Genomic DNA, 18,616 nt, shown 5'->3' with positions numbered 1-18,616 from the left:
ATGAAGATAATGTGGCCAGCAAATAGCCATCAGGAAGGTTCAGAGGGAGAGCAATTATCCTTACCCAGAGCTCCTGCTGTAAAGATACGTGCTCACAGTTTCATTTCTATTTCATTTAGTGCCTCAGAGCTGAACGGATCTTGTAGAAGAGATAAAGGCAGGTGAAGCTTTAAAAGAGTGCCTATTTTATTGCCTTATCAAAAGCAGGAGGCATTTTGAGGGTGAAATCAGGGAGGTTATTATAACTCCAGTCCATTGCTTTAAATGACACAACCAAGATTTTTTAGGGCTCTTATATAAATGTATAAATAAAATTTTGTTGGGACATAATAACAGCCACTCTCCAGCGCTTCAACAGGCATGCCATCCATCCTTCCATCTGTCCTTCCAACCGTCTATCCATCCATCCGTCTCCCCATCCTTCTGTACATGCAATAGTTATTGGACACCTACTCCAGACCAGGCTGAACAAACAAACTAGCATAGTCCCCACGCCAGGGGTGCCACATGAAGGAGGCACAGTGGGATGGACACACGTGCAGGTGAGGGATGGGGGCAGCGGGAGCAGGGGACCAGCGGGGGAGTCAGGAAGCCTGCACAGACCGGGGAAGAGCTGCTGGGCGGCTGGTCGGGGGCGGGGGGGGGGGGGTAGTCTGGCATCACAATAGCCAGGGACAGGGCAAGGAGGGAGGGTGGGCGTGGCCTGAGGCCTGGGCACGGTGTGCCCCACTGGGGCCACTGAGAGCTGCACAGCACTCCCTCCAGGTCACCGCTCTGTCCCCTTCTCTAAGCAACAGAGAGGTGAGTTACTTCCTAACCTGAGTTCTGGAGAAATCATGAACTCCTCCTTTTCTGGCAAGAGGTTTCTGTGCTGGGTTCTCTCTCAGCTCAGTGGCTTTGTTTCTTTGCTCCCAGCAGCTCAGTGATATCTGGAAAGCAATGCTTTCAGGCCACCCTGTCACTCCCGAATCCAGCCGTTCTTCCTGGTTCTGGGTCCACTAGAGAACAGGACTCTGGCTGGGGTAGGGAGGTGAGGCCTGATGCATGGACTTCTCGGAAGCACCCGATTTTACCCAACAGCACGAGAAAGACAAGAACGTAAAAAAACAATCACCGGAAGACACACTGCGAGAATCCTAAGCCATGTCAGCCAAGTAAGAGACATTAATTTGACGGTAAAGATATCCTTTAAGTAAAGGAAGTTGAAGGAGATAAACCACTTATTGGCACTGGGATCAATAGATCTTAAATTAGCTACAAAGCTGTGGCAAGCAATGAGGCAAGAAGGATCCAAAAATTGTTGCTATTATTATTTGCCCCCGAGGGGCCCTCAGACAGCCTGCTGCTCTCTGAGGATGGTTATTGTGGGTAATTGAGACGGCTCCCACTTGGGTGGCGGAGGCCAGGGCAGGGGGGCCTCCCAGGCGGCTGTCTGAGAGGAAAGGTGAGCTGAAGGTGTGTGGAAGGCAGGTGAAGGGCAGGCGCTCGTCAGTGCCTGCACCAACCCCCCCACCCCCAATCTGCTCTATGCTTCATGCCTCTCCATGAAGTCTGCGTCAGAGAGACGAGATGGCCCCTGGCGCAGAGGCCTTTGCACTCTGGGCTTTCAGGAGGCCCTGAGCCTCAGACAGATGCTGGTAATGGAGGAGGTCAGGGCTTCTAGTCTCTTCATTGTCTATAGCCAAAGCCCAACAGCATCGTCACGCAACGTGCGTGTGGAGTGAGGCTCAGAGTGAGAGAAGGGCGGCTTCTGAGGCCCTGAGCCCTGTCACCGCATGCATGCAGTGTGCCGCATGCTTATGGCACCTGTGGGTGGGCACATCCAAGGGGGGACAGTTCAGCGTGACTGCAGCCATGTCTCAGAGTCCACGAATTTCCTAAGAGCCGCTGGCTTACTGTTCTGGTTATGGGTACATACTTCTAGGTTCTTATCACTAAGACTGTGCTTAAAAAAACAATCAGCTTTACTGACGTGTAATTAACTCACAGTAAAACCCACACGCTTCCCGTGTGCAGGGCGGTGACGCTAAGGCCGGGAATGCCGTGTACGCCGTGTAACGACCACCCAGTTGTGACACCGACCGTCCCATCGCTTCTAGAAGGTCTTGGTGCAGCCTGTTGTCATCCTTCCCAGCTGGAGAAAGCAAGGGCCTTTTCTGTGAGCTTTGTCTGATGTAAACCCGGGGAGTGCCTGAGAGGAAGGTTTCTTTAGGCATCGTGTTTTGGGAATGGAGCCCTCAGGTGTGTTTGTTGCAGGCAGACGTCCTCTCAGCCTATTGGGAGTATTTATGGAGGGCGTACCCAGCGCCGGGCCCTGTTCATATACACACTCTTGTTTAATCCTCGGAACACTGCAAGGTAGGTCCTCACTATTCCCTGTTTAACTCAGGAGCCAACAGAGGTTCAGAGACGTTGAATCACTTGCCTGAGGCCACACAGACTGAGTCTGGAGAGCTGGGCACAAACCCAGACTTGCTCCACTTCCCACCATTCTGCTCCTCCAGGGAACAGGGGAGCCGCAGAGAGTGCCACGGAGAGAGCAGGGAGGGGACAGGGTGAGAGGGGCAAGTCAGGACAGGAGCCCAGGGTCAGTGCAATGTGAATGGAGACCTGTGAGAGCTGGACAGTCCTCCGGGAGGCGCTGACCCCGCAGCCTCGCTGAGTGGGTGTGTTGTTGGGAGCGGGGGTGGGGGGTTGGGGGCTCCAAACCCCCTCCCACAGGGGGCATTTGAAGACTCCTGCAACCTCCGGCTTCCAGCCATGGCTTCCTGTTATCTCCTCTCCCCTTTCAACACCGCGCCAGCGCCGCGGCTGCTTCACTCCCGGGCACACACGCTGTGGACTCCCGTGGAGAGTCTGTGCCCCGAGAACCTGAGGAGGCCGGCTCTAACACAACCCACGGCAGCAACACAGACACTCTCACGTGCCCGGGCTTCGAAGTGGAGTTTGTTTGCTTGTTCCCGAGCCCATGGATCTCTCCCTGCTCTTAGTCCCGGGATCAGCCGCACCTCCCGCCTTAGTCTCCCGGTGTGGAAACGGCCCAGCGCAGGTGGCATTTCCGCGGGCGGCTGACCTGGGTGCGGGGCCAGGAACGCGCTCTCGGTGCCCCTCCAAGAGGCCCTTTCGCCTGCATTGGAGTCCCAGCACGAAGCAAGCAACTTGCACACTTGGATCCTTCCTGTCAAACTCAAGGTCTTGTTCTACCGGTTTGAAAGAGGATTCGATTTTTTTTCTTTCTTTCTTATGTTCTGTGTTCAAGCACAGTAACGGGCAAGCCTTGGGGAGGGCGAGCTAAGGAAGGCGCCCTGCGGGTTCATTGGAGCCCCCCAGAGAGGGATCCGCTCTGACGAGCCTTCGGGGAGACCGAGGAGTCCCTGGGGCGGAGACTGAAGCCCCTTCTCCATGGCTTCCTTCCCTCGTCGCGCAGCAGGGGTCCATGAATGTGACACAGACGTGCCGTCGCACCTCCCCGCCATGCTCCCACCCTGAGCCTCTCTTCAAAGAGGAGGAGCTGGAGTCGCCGTATCCTTTTTAGAAAGCGACTGAAGGTAGTGCGTTGCCCTAGCCCAGACAGGTAGCGACTAGTCTGGATGACCCAGGACCCACGTGAGGAGAGCCGCACAGGCTGGGGAGTGCTTGCTTTCGGAAGGAGATCGTCCCAGCCTAGACGGCGGCGTTGTCCTTGGCTGCGGTGTGGAAGGAGAGCGGCAGGAGTCGGCCCTTGCTCTGAGCGTCCTGGCTGCTGCTGTCTGCTCTCGGGCCTGGGATGGCCCAGTGGGCTCCCTTCTGAGCGTGCGCACGGAGTGTGCCCCGCACTGTGCCCCAGGCCCGGTGGGACAAAGGCGGCTACCCAGCCAGCTCCGCGGTCCCAGACCTGGGCTAAGCGGGGTGACCTGGCTGGATCGCCACAGGCGGTGCTAGTTCCCGTGAGCCGCAGCACTGTGCTCTTGGCCGTGGGTAAGCTCCCTGCGCCTCAGTCACCTTATGTCTGAAATGGTGGGGACACAGCGCTGCCTGCCTGCCGGCTCTCTGATGAAAGGATGAGATGCTCTTATGCAGAAGCATCCTGATGTGAAGGCTCCATGCAGGTACTTACTCAGTGCACAAGCAAGCACTGCCCAGCTGTAGAGGAGCAAGCCCTCCTCTGTTCCGTGGGAATGGTATTTTCTCCGAGAAAAGTAAAATAGACCGACCAAGCCTGAAAGATGTTGGCCATGGAGCCCACACTGTTGCCTTTAACCTGAGACAGCTGTTATGCTCACAGTGGGTGAAGCAGAGTCTCCTGCTGGGGAGGACGACAGGCTGGGGAGGATCAGAGCACTCACACACTCGGTAGACCTCAATGAAGACAGGCCGAGCTCAGTGCTGGGTTAGGATGGGCGCAGACACCCACACCCCTGGGGCGCTGCCCAGAGCAGGCACTGGTCCAATTGCCACATCAGCCCACGAGGTGGTCCTGCCAGGGTCCCACTGTGTAGATGAGGCAACTGTAGCGCTGTGCACGATTGGACCTTTCTGAAGCCACACGGTTGGGCTGAGTGGCGGAGCCAGACACCTGGCTGCAGAGGCCACACTCTTACCCCACAGACCAGGGATGTGGACCCAACCTTGAGGAGCTGACATCTGGGGAAGCACAGGGCCTGTGGTGGCTCTGCTTATTTATAAGTTCTGACATTTTCCCTAGTAGGAAGAGGCGAGGGTTTCCAGGATCACCATGGTATATGAATTTGGTGATTTCAGGAAATTGCCCCTTGCGTTCTAAACCAGAAAGTGCATGAGTGCCGTTCATAGCTTTCCGACCTGGGGAAAGCCTCAGAAGCTGTGACTGCATCCACCAAGCTGCCTCACTGTCTGTGCCGAGGGGACAGGAGTCCTCATGGAGGATGAATGGCTGTGTGGCCATCAGCCAAACCAAGGCAGTGTGTGCGGCTGAGCCCTCCCGAGCCCACTCCCCATTCTTGCTCTAGTGGAGCTCTCTGTTTACTCCAGGGGCTGATAAGGAATGTTATGCCGACGAATCCAAGTACATAACAGTTAAAGATACCTTTTATTAGGTGTTTCATTACATATTTCACTACTTTGGCAGTCTGAATGCTATTTATTCCCATGCCAACAGCCCTAAGATGATGCCAAAGGATTTGGAATTAGAGTATGCTGGTATTAAAATGTAAAAAAACATGTTTAAAGCCTGGAAACCTGGTAATTAGAAAGAATATTAAATTCTTAAATAGTGAAAATGTCTCTTGAGTTTTTAGGGGAGCTAATTAGAGGTCGGGGTAGAAAGACTATAACTTGGTTTATTTGGACCACCAATGTTTTGCATGTCAGCCACCAAGATGCCAGGAAAAAGAATCCTGAATGATTTAAAAATAAAAATACAGCTAATAAAAATGATCTGTATGTATTTTAAAATGGCGTGGATCCCAAAGGCAGAAACCAAATATGGTAGACACACGCAATGGAATACTAGTTTGCATTTTAAAAGGAGGAAACTGACGCATGCCACACAGCTGAAGGATACCACGCCGAGCTAACTAACCACCAAAGACCAAACACCAGGTGACTCCACTGATGTGAGGTCTCTCGAATCACCAGATGGAGATAGACCAAAGGATGGTGGTTGCTGGGGCTGGAGGAGCGGGGATGGGGAGCTGGCCGATCATGGGGACAGAGTTTCAGGCGGGGAAGATGGAAGAAGTCCAGAGATGGGTGGTGGTGATGGCTGCTTTGTAGAGCTTTTGCAACCCTCTGGAGCTTTGCAAAACAGAGTTTTGGAGGCGCTGGCTCAGGCCGGTGTGTGGGCCTGTGAGTCTGCCTACTTGTGAAGGTCTGTGAAGACAGCTACTCTCCTGCGTGGCCACCTGTGTCCCCTCTGAGGGCAGCAGGCCATGCCCACATGTAAGTACAGCTGTATGGATAAGCCCCCGGGGAAGGGTGCGTGGAAAGAAAGGGAAGAGAAGTGCCATCTAAAAGGCCTTGTCTGCCTGGCTTCATGGGGCAGGTAGGATGAGTATGATGTGAGAAGGTTTTGAAGTGGAGAGGGGTGGGAATAGAGACTAAAAGCTTACAAAGGCGGGGCATCTGGGTGGCTCAATAGGTTAAGCATCTGCCTTTGGCTCAGGTCATGATCCCAGGGTGTTATGATGGAGCCCTGCCTCTGTCTCCCTGCTTAGCGGAGAGCCTGCTTCTCCCTCTCCCTCTGCCTGCTGCTCTGCCTACTTGTGCTCTCTCTCTCACTCTCTCTCTATCTGTAAAATACAGAAATAAAATCTTTTAAAAAATAAAAATCAAAAAGAAAGCTGAAAAGGCAGGGCAAGGAAGACTTTCCAGGAGGCGCGGAGAACATGGGTTTGAATACAAGCTCCTATCAGACAGATTCTGGGCTTACTGAGCCTCAGGTCCAAGGGGGAGAAAGTGAGGGGCCGGGAGCTCAGTGGGAGCTGAAGTGCATCTGAGTGCAGACCATGGGAGGGGACAGTCCGATTGCAAAGGCTACCAGCTTCACAGAACTTTTTCACAACAGGATGTTGACCTTCCACTCCGTCCTCCCTTCTGACCTCTCTTCTATCTAACACACAATCAGCCAGAATGATGTCTCCTGGCCTGTGTGTGCATTTCCTCCACTTCTCTGCATTGTTACCAGAAGCATCCACCCCTTGGGCATGAATGAATCAGCCATTTGGGACGACCTCCAAATGCTGTGTCTTTGAGGACACGCCAGCCTCCTCCTCCAGGCAGTCCTCCACAGGACTTGGAAAATGTATTTGGGGAGTGTTATGCCCCAATAATGGGTCCGTCATTAAAGGCGCGAGACTGATACAAAGCGAAGGTCAAGCAAAGCTTTATTTTGCGCCAAGCATCAAGAATCAGACCGACCATCAAACAGACCGGTCGGGGCTGCCCCTTACAGAGAGGATGACCCTTCTCTGTTTCACAGGGCAAGGTGGCTCCATGTGGTGTGATGGGAGGCAGATCCCAGGACCCACACACCTGAGCACACTCAGCATCCCTCTGAGGCTCACGCACAGCAGGGGGTTTGGGGGGTATGTTGAACCCGACTCTGTGTAAGGGTAACCCCCGGGCACAGATGGCAGGACTATCCTGAGCACTGAGCAGTTCTTACAGGGGCTTACTCTCTGTCCAGAGCCTATATGCTAATAACTCTTATACACTTAAAATGTTTTATGTATCAAAAAGTAAAATTGGGGCACCTGGGTGGCTCAGTGGGTTAAGCTGCTGCCTTTAGCTCAGGTCATGATCTCAGGGTCCTGGGATTGAGCCCCACATCAGGCTCTTTGCCCAGCGGGGAGCCTGCTTCTCTCTCTCTCTTCCTGCCTCTCTGCCTGCTTGTGATCTTTCTCTGTCACATAAATAAATAAAATCTTTAAAAAAAATGTAAAACTGGTGGGGATGTATATTGATGCAGCCACCATGGGAAACAATATGGAGATTCCTCAAAAAATTAAAAATAGAGCTACCGTATGATTCCATCTGATGCGGCAATTCCACTTCTGGGTATTTACCCAAAGCAAACAGAAACAGTAAGTCAAAAAGATATCTGCCCTCCTCCCATGTCTACTGCACCATTCTTTGCAATAGCCAAGATAGGGAAGCACCTAAATGTCCATCAAGAGATGAATGGATAAAGAAGATATCACACACACACACACACACACACACACACGCACGCACACACACACACACACACACAATACTATTCAGCCACAGAAAAGAACAAGTCTTGCCCTCTGTGACAACAAGGATGAACCCCGAGGGCATTAGGCTAAGTGAACTAAGGCAGAGAAGACAAAGAAAGATGGATACCGTGTGATTTCACTTCCAGGTGGCATCTAAAAACAACCCAAAAACCCACCTCAAACTCCAGATAGAAGGAAGACCTGGGCAGTTAACCAGAGACAGAGGTGGGGGCTTTGAGGGAGATGCGTGAAGGAGGTTATAAGGTACAAACTTCCAGTTACAAAATAATTAGTCCTGGGGATGTAATTACAGCATGACAACTACAGTAATAATATTGTCACTGTATATTCGGAAGTTAAAACAGCAGATCTTAAGAGTTCTTATCACAAGAAAATAATTGACCTGTGTGATGATGGATATGAACGAAATGTATTGTGGTAGAGACCACTTTGCCATACATACATACATGTATTGAATCATTGTGCTGTGTACTTGAAACTAATAGAAGGATATGTGTCAATTACACGTCAATAAAAAAAACTTTTAAAAAAAGTAAAATGGTCTTGGAGTGAATTATCCTCCAAAGAGACTATTTTTAAAATAGAGGCCTTCACATTTCTTTCATGTACTATGGATTCCTTTATTTTCACCAGTGTAAAAAGCAAAAGTATTGAAGATACTCCTAGGACTTCACACACACACACACACACACACACACACACACACACACACACACATGCGTACTCTTGGAATGTCCACTTAATGTTGGTAATGGTTGTTTCTGGGTGGGAGAATTGGGAATATGGGAATATTTTTCTTGCTTTTCTCTTTACATTGTTCTATATTGCTTGATTTTTTTCCTATGAGTATATACTATTTTGAATAAAAACACTACATAATTATTCTAAGGGAAAAAGCGTACGCACAAGAAGTGTCTGGCGATTTTGCTCTCTAGCTACCAGACGAACATGGTGGCCTGAGCCCATCCATCCTTTCCTTACAAACAGTCATGTGTGGCTGGGGCCTAGGGCCCATCACTTTGGAATGACATTGCCTAGTGCATCCCACTTACTCTAAGTGAATATCGTCTTCCTGCTGCCATAGCTCCTCGGAGAAGAGGACACAACTTGTGATTAGCTTTATCATGAAAACCATTTTTTCCTAACAATTCTTTCTCCATTGTAAACAAGAATCATCTGGGGTCGAGGACTGATGTGGAGTCAGAGAGCCCACTTGGGTAAGAGCCCTCCCCACCCACCCCAGCCCCATATGCCATATGGAAAACGGATGTTCTCATTTCTTCCTGAACACCAAAGAGTGACTCACTTGACATAATGACGTACACAGCTTATGATTTATCACGGGCTAGGTCTTCATGCTGCCTTCGAAGCAGATGTGACTGGAAAATGACCTCAGAATAATATGTCCCTACCAAATTAAAGAGTCTATGAGCTCACTGAGGCTAATGCCCTCATTTCCTTCAGTTTTTGAAGAAGCTAGTGTGTCTGGGAGGAGGTGGAATGCATCCCTCTAAGAGCTGTGAGGACTGGTTGTAGCAAAACGGACAAGTCAATGACCAGATGGTTGTGTTCACTGAGCTCTGCCTGGGCCATGGCTCTGTGGGAGGCAGCCCCAATGGCACGATTTCTGATCACAGGAAGGAGCTTCCCAGCTGGGGAATTGAATGCTACAGCCATAGCAAAATACCCAACCCTAAAAGGCAAAACAGACAATAATACCCTCTGAGATGTGTATTTCTTTCATAAGGGCTGAAGGCATTAAGAGCAGGTGAGCCTGGCCAGGGCCAGAGTAATCAGGGAAGTGCAAGGGACTGTTTATTCCTTCACATTGCAGGATGACATGACTCCCCACGGCATGTCATCAGGGCTCTGAGTGGTACTTCTGAAGTGCCAAATGGCCTTTAGGCTTCACTCTGCTCTTCTGGAACTTTTCCCTGCCTTCTCTCCCTTCTCAGGTCATGTTTTCCAAAAAGCTCCCTGAATTGGAGACTGAAGTACACATCATTTATCAGAGAGAGCTTCAAGGATCAACACTTGTGGATGGGAGAAGTTGGGCTGCAAAGGCAATCCCAAGAAGGACCTCAAGGGAGCCCGGCAGGACCTACAGAATTGTCTTGATTTGGAGCAACGGGACCAGGCCTTTACACTCCCACATCAGCCACGCACTGGATGTGGGATGCACCCAGGAGAAGGGGGTGACCATGGTGAGGCAAACTTCTACCTCCAAGGACAGCTGCCAGGTTAGGGGACCCAGCTGTGAGCCATCTTCCAGGCATTGTCCCAGCCTCAGGGAGGCACCTATTTCTTGTGCTTGCTCACCAGACTGATACCCATCTATCTGGGGGTTACTCAGCATCCTGAAGGAATTCTATATAGCTTGGTGCTCTTCCTCAGTGGACTCTTATCATGCAGAGGCCCCTCTTTCCCATTCCCTGGTCACCCCATAGGTGAGTGAGAATCATCTCAACATCCATCTTGCAGATATGTCCTGGCAAGTGGACCTTAATTCCAGTGGCCACAGCACAGTACCAGAGTAGAGGAACACTAACCTTAACAGATGATCACAAAGAAGTCATCTGTCAGTTATTTCTGTTATCTGGGCAGCACTGTGTCTGGGGTCAGACAAAAGCTCAACCAGAAAGGGTATGATGATTACTTTGCTACCAGGTCGTGAACGTTAGAATCAAAAGGAATTCCAATATCAAGTGCATCTTGATGGGCAGGGTTAGTCTTACTAGAATTTAAACTGAAATTCTTTGTTTCAAATCCTATATGCAATCCTGTTTATAGACACAGCACACAGATAGAGGTAACATGGTTTTAGAGGAAAGAGCACCAGACTAGGATGGTGTTTCCTTTCCAGAGGCCTCAATTTCGTTAACTATAAAGTGAGTATATTATATTAGATCACATCTAAATGTTCCTCCATCTCTACTAGTCCGTGAGGTTCTCTGAAATCTATGATATGCGGTGAAAACTTTTGGCAACACTATTACCAGAACAAATACCCATGTTGTGGACTTTTTTTTTTTAATCATATCCTGATTAATTCAACAAACATCATCATCCTCCCAGGGGCTGCTGGGATACCAAAAGGAACATAAGGATGAGTAAGATGCAGACTGGCCCTTGAGGCTCCTCCAGTCTAATCAGAAGACTTAGATAGCAGGCAAATGACCTTGAAAGTAGGATCAAGAATATTTCCATTAGGAAGCACAAATGTCAGTTTTTTTCTTGTTGTTGTTTGCTTTGCTTTTTTGTTTGCTTTTTTGGGAGGAGATCAAAAGAGAAAAACAACATTGCTGGTTGAGCAGAACGGAGAAAATTTCATGGATGAAGTGGCATTTGATATTGTCTTAAGAATCTGAGGCGGGGAAAAGAATTTGAGGTGTGGGGATGATGTGTGGAAGGGGCTAGGGTGGGGAGGTTGCAGGTGGTGCTGGGGCAGTTTGTTTGCTGCTTTGGTTGAAATGGTGTGTTCACATGAAAGTATTAGCAGATCAGGTTGGAGGGTAGTTTGGAGATTGATTGCAAAGGGCTTAAATAATAGGCTTTAGTTTTCATTAACTAGACAAGGGTTTTCTGAACAATAGGAAAACAGTATGTGTTTTCTAAATCTCTCTTCTTCAGATTTGATTATTTCAGTTGATCTGAATTCAATTCACTGCCTCTTTCTTCTACAGTCTCCAACATGTTGTTAAGCCCTCTGGTGGATATATTTCAGATATTGTACTTTCCAGTTCTAGAGTTCCCTTTTTATTTTTTATTTTTTTGAAGATTTTATTTATTTATTTGACACAGGGAGAGATCACAGGTAGGCAGAGAGGCAAGCAGAGAGAGAGGGGGAAGCAGGCTCCCCACCAAGGAGAGAGCCCGATGTGGGGCTCGATCCCAGGACCCTGAGATCATGACCTGAGCTGAAGGCAGAGGTTTTAACCCACTAAGCTACCCAGCTGCCCTAGAGTTCCCTTTTTTAAAAAATAATTTCACTTTCCCTGCAAAGAATTATTATCTGTTCACTCATTACATCCAACTTCTCCTTTAAATCACTGAACATGGGGATATTAAATGTCCTAAAGTCTTTGTTAATTCCAACATTTTTGTTGTCTTTGGATCTGTTTCTATTGACTACTTTTCCCTGAATTGTGGGTCACATTATCCTTCTTCTTATGTCTGATAATGGTTTTACTGTATGCTGGACATTATAACGATTTGTTGTAGAGCATCTACTTTGGAAGAGTATTGGGTTTCACTACAGAAGATGTAAATTACTGGCATATACTCTTGGAACCAACAGGCTGGACTTCATTCTTTATTAAGGCACACCTATTTAGCTTTTTCTCTTTAGTCCTAATGCATGATCCTTACACCTAAGGCATGGACTTTGGGGGTGCCATTTGATGGCATAAAGTTCTCAGTGAGGCTTTTCCACCCTGGTTGTGCCAGCACTCCAAACTTGCCCAGCTCTATGAAGCTTCTGAGCTCTGTTCAGTTCATAACCCTGTAGGAGCTGCTTTCTGCTGTGTTGTGTTGAGTCTTAGCCAAGGACCCATGGGGAAACCTCATGTCAGTTTATGGGGTTCCCTTCAGTGTAGCTCTTTCCTATATGCTATCTTGTCCTACAGATTCGAGATACATTATCAGCCCCAAATTCCCATATCATCTCATGAGATGGCCTCTCTGCTTGGCCTCACTGTGGTCTACCTAGAAAGTGCCTCCCAGCAGAAAGCTGGGTAATGAATATGTCTCTCTTCTCTTAAGGATCACAACACAAACTGTGTTGTTTGTTGCCCAATGCCTGAAAACAGTTGAAGTTGGCTCCTATATCTGTCCAGTTCTGAAGTTCTTTTTGGTGGGCCAGGACACAGGAAAATTAGTTTGATGGTGTCCTTGCAGGACAGCTCTGAGTGATGAGACACTGGAGGTGGGTATATGTAAATAAGGTCCTAAATTAAGGTGATGGCGTCGGAAACAAAAAAAGAAGCATCTAGAAAACTTAACGGAGGGGGCAAGCTGGACAGAAGAAAATGGTTCAGAGATTCCGAGTCTTTTCTCTGCTCTTTTACTATCATCTGTTTGTCCAAGAATCAACTGAAGTTGAACCAGACTGGTTGGTAGAAGGGACCAAGAACACGGTTATTCTTTGAAATAATGTTTTCCTACAAACAGTGAATGGGACACAAAAGATTGCCAAGCTCCTTGCACTTCTCAGCTCTCTCCTGAAAAGGATGATAAAAATTCTAGGGTCAGAAAAACAGAATTCAAGGAGCCTCTCTGTGTAGGAGACTGTCCTATCCAAGACTTCTTACTATTATCACTCAGGAAAAGTTGAAGAAATGTAACACTTGTGACCCACCAATTCCTTCACCACATCCTTATCTTATCCTTATAAGATCCTTCAGTTACAGCCACACAAAGAGCATAGGAAGTATTTAAAGGCATGAATTCTGTGTCTTGGAGCATGTTCTCTTCAGAAAAAGAAATCCATTCTAGAACCAGCAGGATGAATGTAGTGTGCTGGGCAGATGGTTATGGATGGAGACAGAGGATACATGGCCTGAAATTTCTGTTTATCATTTAAATGGTTAATGACTTGATGGAATTTCGCAGATTTTCTGAAGTCAACCTGTCCTCTCTCTTCCAAATTGGAGACCCTGATAGGTTTGGGTAAGTGTGGCTTCTACCCCATCCATACGGCTATCCACCCAGAAACTATACTTGGAAAAAGATTCCCTACCAACTCCTCTTGGCAAACTTGTGAAACATATGCTTTGTCTTTCCACTCCAGTCAGTGCCTTTCTCACTTAGACCTGTGCCTTGTATGGTGTTTTGTCAGGTCCCTGAATTCTGTTTTTACCTGCTTTCCTCTACCCATTCCCTCTGTGATTTTGATTCAGCCAACTGTCCCTAAGAAAATAATTTTATACAGAAATTCATACAAGGTTGCAAGTGACTGGGGCATCTATCCCCGGAAGGCACTCAAAAACTGATTGGAATAATAGCATTAGAGGGTGATGACTATATCTTTAGGACCTTTAAGTCAGATTTCCTAGGTTCAAAATCTGGGTTGATCATTTACTAGCTATGTGACTTTGGGCAAATCATTTAATTTTCTTTGTGTCTAAGGTGTCTCATTAGTAAAATTATGATATCATTAGGTCCTATTTCAGAATGCAAGAATTAAGAGAGAAGATATGTATAAAAGTGCTAACAGTGGTTGGTACATAGTACGTTTAATGAACACAAGCTATTTTCCAATTTTGGAAATTTTCTGCAATGAAAAAACTGGAAAATAAAAGAAAAATAGAAGAATTAAAAATCACAAACCATCCATTTTGATGCATTTTCTTTCAGTCTTCTATTTGCACATAGATATCTCTAAGAATGAAATTAGGAGAGCAGTATACATGCTCCTCAGCATCTGCCTTTTTTTCCCTTATGGCTTTAATTATTCATCAACTGCGTTCTTTTTAATGGGTCCGAACTATTCCTCTATATGGATGGACCATAACTCAATCAACAAATCCCCTAATACCTGATCTTCAGGTCATTTCCCAACGTTTACTATCACAAATACTGAACAATAAGCATCTTTAAGGCTGTCTGATGATAGTCAACGATGACGCTGATCCAGAAAAGGGCAATTACGAAGTTAAAGGCATGATGTGTGAGGATGGTTCCAGTGCAGTTAGGACCCCAGCGGAGGAGGTGATGGCTCTAACCGGCTGACTTTGCACTACCTTCTCCAATTTCCCCAGTCCTGCTTCCCGAGCTGGGGGGAAGAGTCTGTCACGGTTACCACTAACGTCCAGTCCCAGCCCCTCCGGGTCTCCACGAAGTACCCCTGCGGCTCCCAGGCCACGGGCTTCTTGCGGCAGATGAAAGCCCAGGTTGTTTTGTTTAGAGGCGGAGGCGATCCCTCTTTATGCTTTGGCTTGGAGACCACAGGTCTTAGTCACCAGGTCAGGAAGTCATGGGCGGGGCTGCTGATGTTGCTGTTGGGAGCACACCTCATCGGTTCTGTTTGGGCTTTCCTAATAACGGTCCCTCACACAGAGGCTCTAAGTGAAGTGGTCTGGCTGTGTTTCGTGTTTCCCATGGGCTAGATGGTTCTGCCAGGTTCTACCTGCCGTCCCAGTTTCCCCACAGCCTCCTCTGTGAGGACGTTCTCAGACCACAGCCACACACCTGGATGCATTTCAGCTAAGTGAAGAGAGACGTGCGGTACCCCCAACTGCCTTTAAAGCGTAATTGATGGGGCATCACCCACCATTTGATATCCAAACCCCATCTTTCACCAGGCCTTACCCGGGAAGGCTGGTGGAGGGAGGATGCCTCGTGATCCTTGCTTTTTAATGTATCGGAGGTACTCCAAAGGAAAGGATATTTGTTTTTCCTTTTGCTCCTCTAATTGATGCAGCTGTTGCTCAGCCTCATCTGCATTAAGCTAAATATTATGTCTTTGTAACGTTTTTGATCTTCATTAATTATAGCTCAGGAAAGCTGACAAAGGCAACCTGTCTCTTTAATATAAACAAGATTAATTGCACGGTTCCTGCAGAAAATGAACTACCAGCAGTTTAACAAAAAATGTTTGTCTTTAAGCAGCCTTTGGATAAAAAAAAAAAAATTAAAACTGTTACAGGAAGTGCCAAAGCTGCCAAATTACCATGCCCGTGAGCCTCGCCCTCATTATCAGACTAAACGAACAAACGCACACACCCCTGCACTTTCATCCTCCTCCAGGCCCAAGGAAAAGAAAGGCGGGGGAAAAAAGCACCTTTATACAAAGAAGTGTCTCTGAAGTCTGGAATGCACCCTGGCTGTTTGAAGACAAGATTTATACCTGACACCTTTCCTTAAGCTCATTGTTGAGACTCGTCTGTTTTCAAATCAACCGCAGACTGACTGCTTGAGGTACTTCATCTTATAACGACCACATAATCTAAGATAAATACACAAGGGATTGCTATCACTTTCATTAATAACCATGAAATATTCCTTCCTTCAGCAGGTTAAAAAAAGAAAATAAAACAGGCAAATGCACTCAGTGGGCTGAGGTGGAAGGCTTGTGGGGAAGGGCTTCCTTAGGGCAGGGGCCAGAGGGCAGAGGGTGGGGGCAGGGGTCAAAGGGTGAGGGCGAGGGTCAGAGGAGAGGAGGCAAGGAGAAAGAATCAGACACAGCATAGAACCTGGAGGACAGGAAGGGAAGCTGGGGGGCCCTCCACAGCCCCTCCAATGCTTCAGGACCCTCACTTAAAATGGCGAAGCCAAGAGTCAGGACTTGTTTCTCTTGCCACTCACCCCTGGAGAGTGGACTGGAGTGTGGTTCTTGAGTCTTTGCAGCAGCCGTAACAGCCTGAGAGATCAGGTCCTTCAGGAAACCTAAAAGCCCAAGAGCGAGGCATTGATCATTTGGGATGCTGTGACGTTGAGGCCAATCTGAAAGACCAGTGTGGGGAATGGGCTCTCCGGGCTCCTGGCTGGCTGAGAAGAGGCACCAGGCTTGGGGCAGGATGACAACAGAGCTGTGAAAGACTCTGGGAGCAAAGGCCCCTCATGACACACCACCCTCCTCTGGCCAGTCCGCACAAAGTGGCTTCAGGCTGAGGCTGACGCAATTCTAATTGGCACCCACAGAGAATGGGACACGGTGCTCTCCAGGTCATGCTTAGAAAATGGGCCAGAGCCAGAGAATCCTTTGTGTCAACATCTAGCTCTCTGTGGCTTCCCTGGAATTCCTGACTCTGAGAACATGTTGGAATCGTGCCTAATAAAGCGAGCATATATGGATGTGGAGATGACTCAGGTGAAGCCAAAGGGAGGCATTGCAAGGCCAAGTGTGGGCAGGGCCGACCAAGCTCCACGGACGCCTGTGGCCTGGGGTCGGGGGCTCACATAGCCTAGCGGGTAGAGGAGAAGGGGACGTGAGGTTGGCAATCAGCTTTCCCAGCGAGCAAGCGGATTCAAGGGAAATGTGTTTCCTGGTGTCTGTGATACTGTCTGAGGACATAGGGAGCCAGACACCTGGAGGTGAGTCTAAAAAATGGAAACCAAACTGCCGTTTAGCTGGTGTTGAGAAAGTCCCAGGAAGGTGGGGCCTGGAGGGAAGCAGCGAGCCAGCCTTGGTATGCAGAAGCTCACATGTCACGCTGCCAGGCCTGTCTCATGGAGCTCCCCCTGCTCTGGTCCAATCTGGGGTCCTCCTGGTTCTTCCTGACCTGAACACTGCCTCTTTCAATGCTTGCTCTTCTGTGACATTCAAACCTAGGGTGAAATGACTCAAGTCTCAGGTTTCCCAGGAGCCCTGTTGCAGCCGTTGTCCCTGGGCTGAAGGGGAGCTGGGGCCTCACACTCTGGGGCACCCAGCCAGGCCAGTACCGAGGTGTGGGGTGCACCCTGAGCACCCAGCTCTGTGTGCCGGTGAATGGCTGCCGTCCCAGTGGCACAGTCATGGTGGGACCCTGGCCTCACAGAGGTGACCGAGGCCGAGGCTTTCCTCAGCGCATGTCCACTGTTATTCTGCAGCTTGGCACAAAATGCTGCATGAAAATGAGGAAGATGTGTCTTCTGAGACGCTACCTTTCCCAAGGGTCTGTCCCCACGAGCCCGAGTATTTTGAACATGGGTACACAGAGGCACATACGCATATAGCTGGAATAAAAGATTTACAAACCACCCTGTCTACCTGCTATTTCCCACTATGTGATACAATGCTGTACTACGTATTCCGTTCCAGCAAAATGATTAACCACGAGTCTTGACCCACTGTATCAATCTCATGATGCACTAAGGAGAGGCACCTGGCAGTTTGATAAAATGCTGCTGACAAAATGCTCTCGATTAGCAATGAGGACAGAAGGCAGCTCATGAGAGGGACTTACAGATCTGACACAGTGCTAAGGAGACTGGGAGTGGGGAGGGTGGGCCCTAGTCCTGGTCCCGCTGGCTGCCTTAGGCAACCACCAGTCTCTCTGGGCTCATTTCTCCATTGGTAGTCATTGATGCCTTGGATCCCCGAAGTTCTAACTCTGTGTTGGGACCTGACTTGGTGCTTTCCTGGGAGACTGAACAAAGAACAGCTGATCGGGATGGAATATTATGCAGCCATCAGAAAATGAAATCTTGCCATTTGCAAAGAAATGGATGGAACTAGAGGGTATCATGCTGAGCGAAATAAGTCAATCAGAGAAAGACAATCATCATATTGTTTCACTGATGTGAGGAATTTGAGAAACAAGACAAAGGATCATAGGGGAAGGAGGGGAAAACAAAACAAGATGAAACCAGAGAGGGAGACAAATCATAGGAGACTCACCTCAGGAAACAAACTGAGGGTTGCTGGAGGGGGAGAAGTGTGGGGGGATGGGGCAGCTGTCTGATGGACATTGGGGAGGGTGTGTGCTATGGTGAGTGCTGGGAATTGTACAAGACTGATGATTTACAGCAAATAATACATTATATGTTAATTTAAAAAAAGAGAACAGAACAGGTGGTCAATACCTTAGAATATTTAGTGGAGCATGGGTTGAGCTCATGAGGTGATGTTGTTGGTGAGTTTCTTTACAGATCACGGTTAAGTTCCTCCAAAACACTTGATATCTGACTTTCTTAAAACCAGATCATCAGGGTGATGATCTGACCTGGGTGGCTCAGTGGGTTAAAGCCTCTGCCTTCAGCTCAGGTCATGATCCCAGGGTCCTGGGATCAAGCCCCGAATGAGGCTCTCTGCTCAGCAGGGAGCCTGCTTCCTCCTCTCTCTCTGCCTGTCTGTCTTCCTACTTGTGATCTCTGTCAAATAAATAAAAAAAAAACTAACAAAACAAAACAAAACAGATCATCCAGCATATCTCTTAGAACGTCTGTAAGGAGCTTGAGGAAGCAGGTGGGGTACATAC

The 18,616-nt window shown here is 48.4% G+C and overlaps 1 protein-coding gene across 2 annotated transcripts in view; it reads right to left on the bottom strand.

Annotated features, from left to right (window-relative positions):
- EDAR (ectodysplasin A receptor) overlaps positions 1-18,616 on the bottom strand; it is an 87,476-nt gene that overhangs the window by 42,169 nt on the left and 26,691 nt on the right. The window contains exon 1 of one of the 2 annotated variants that reach the window (XM_045981151.1): positions 16,023-16,036. The exons of the other annotated variant lie outside the window; for it this stretch is intronic. The gene's annotated coding sequence lies outside the window, so the exon portion shown is untranslated. Of the gene's footprint in view, positions 1-16,022; positions 16,037-18,616 lie in introns of those variants that run through there. 2 annotated transcript variants of the gene reach the window in all.

Source organism: Meles meles, chromosome 16, assembly GCF_922984935.1.
Source record: "Meles meles chromosome 16, mMelMel3.1 paternal haplotype, whole genome shotgun sequence".
NCBI lineage: Eukaryota > Metazoa > Chordata > Mammalia > Carnivora > Mustelidae > Meles > Meles meles.
The sequence above is the reverse complement of the archived record's forward strand: the minus strand, read 5'-3'. Positions and strand labels throughout refer to the sequence as shown.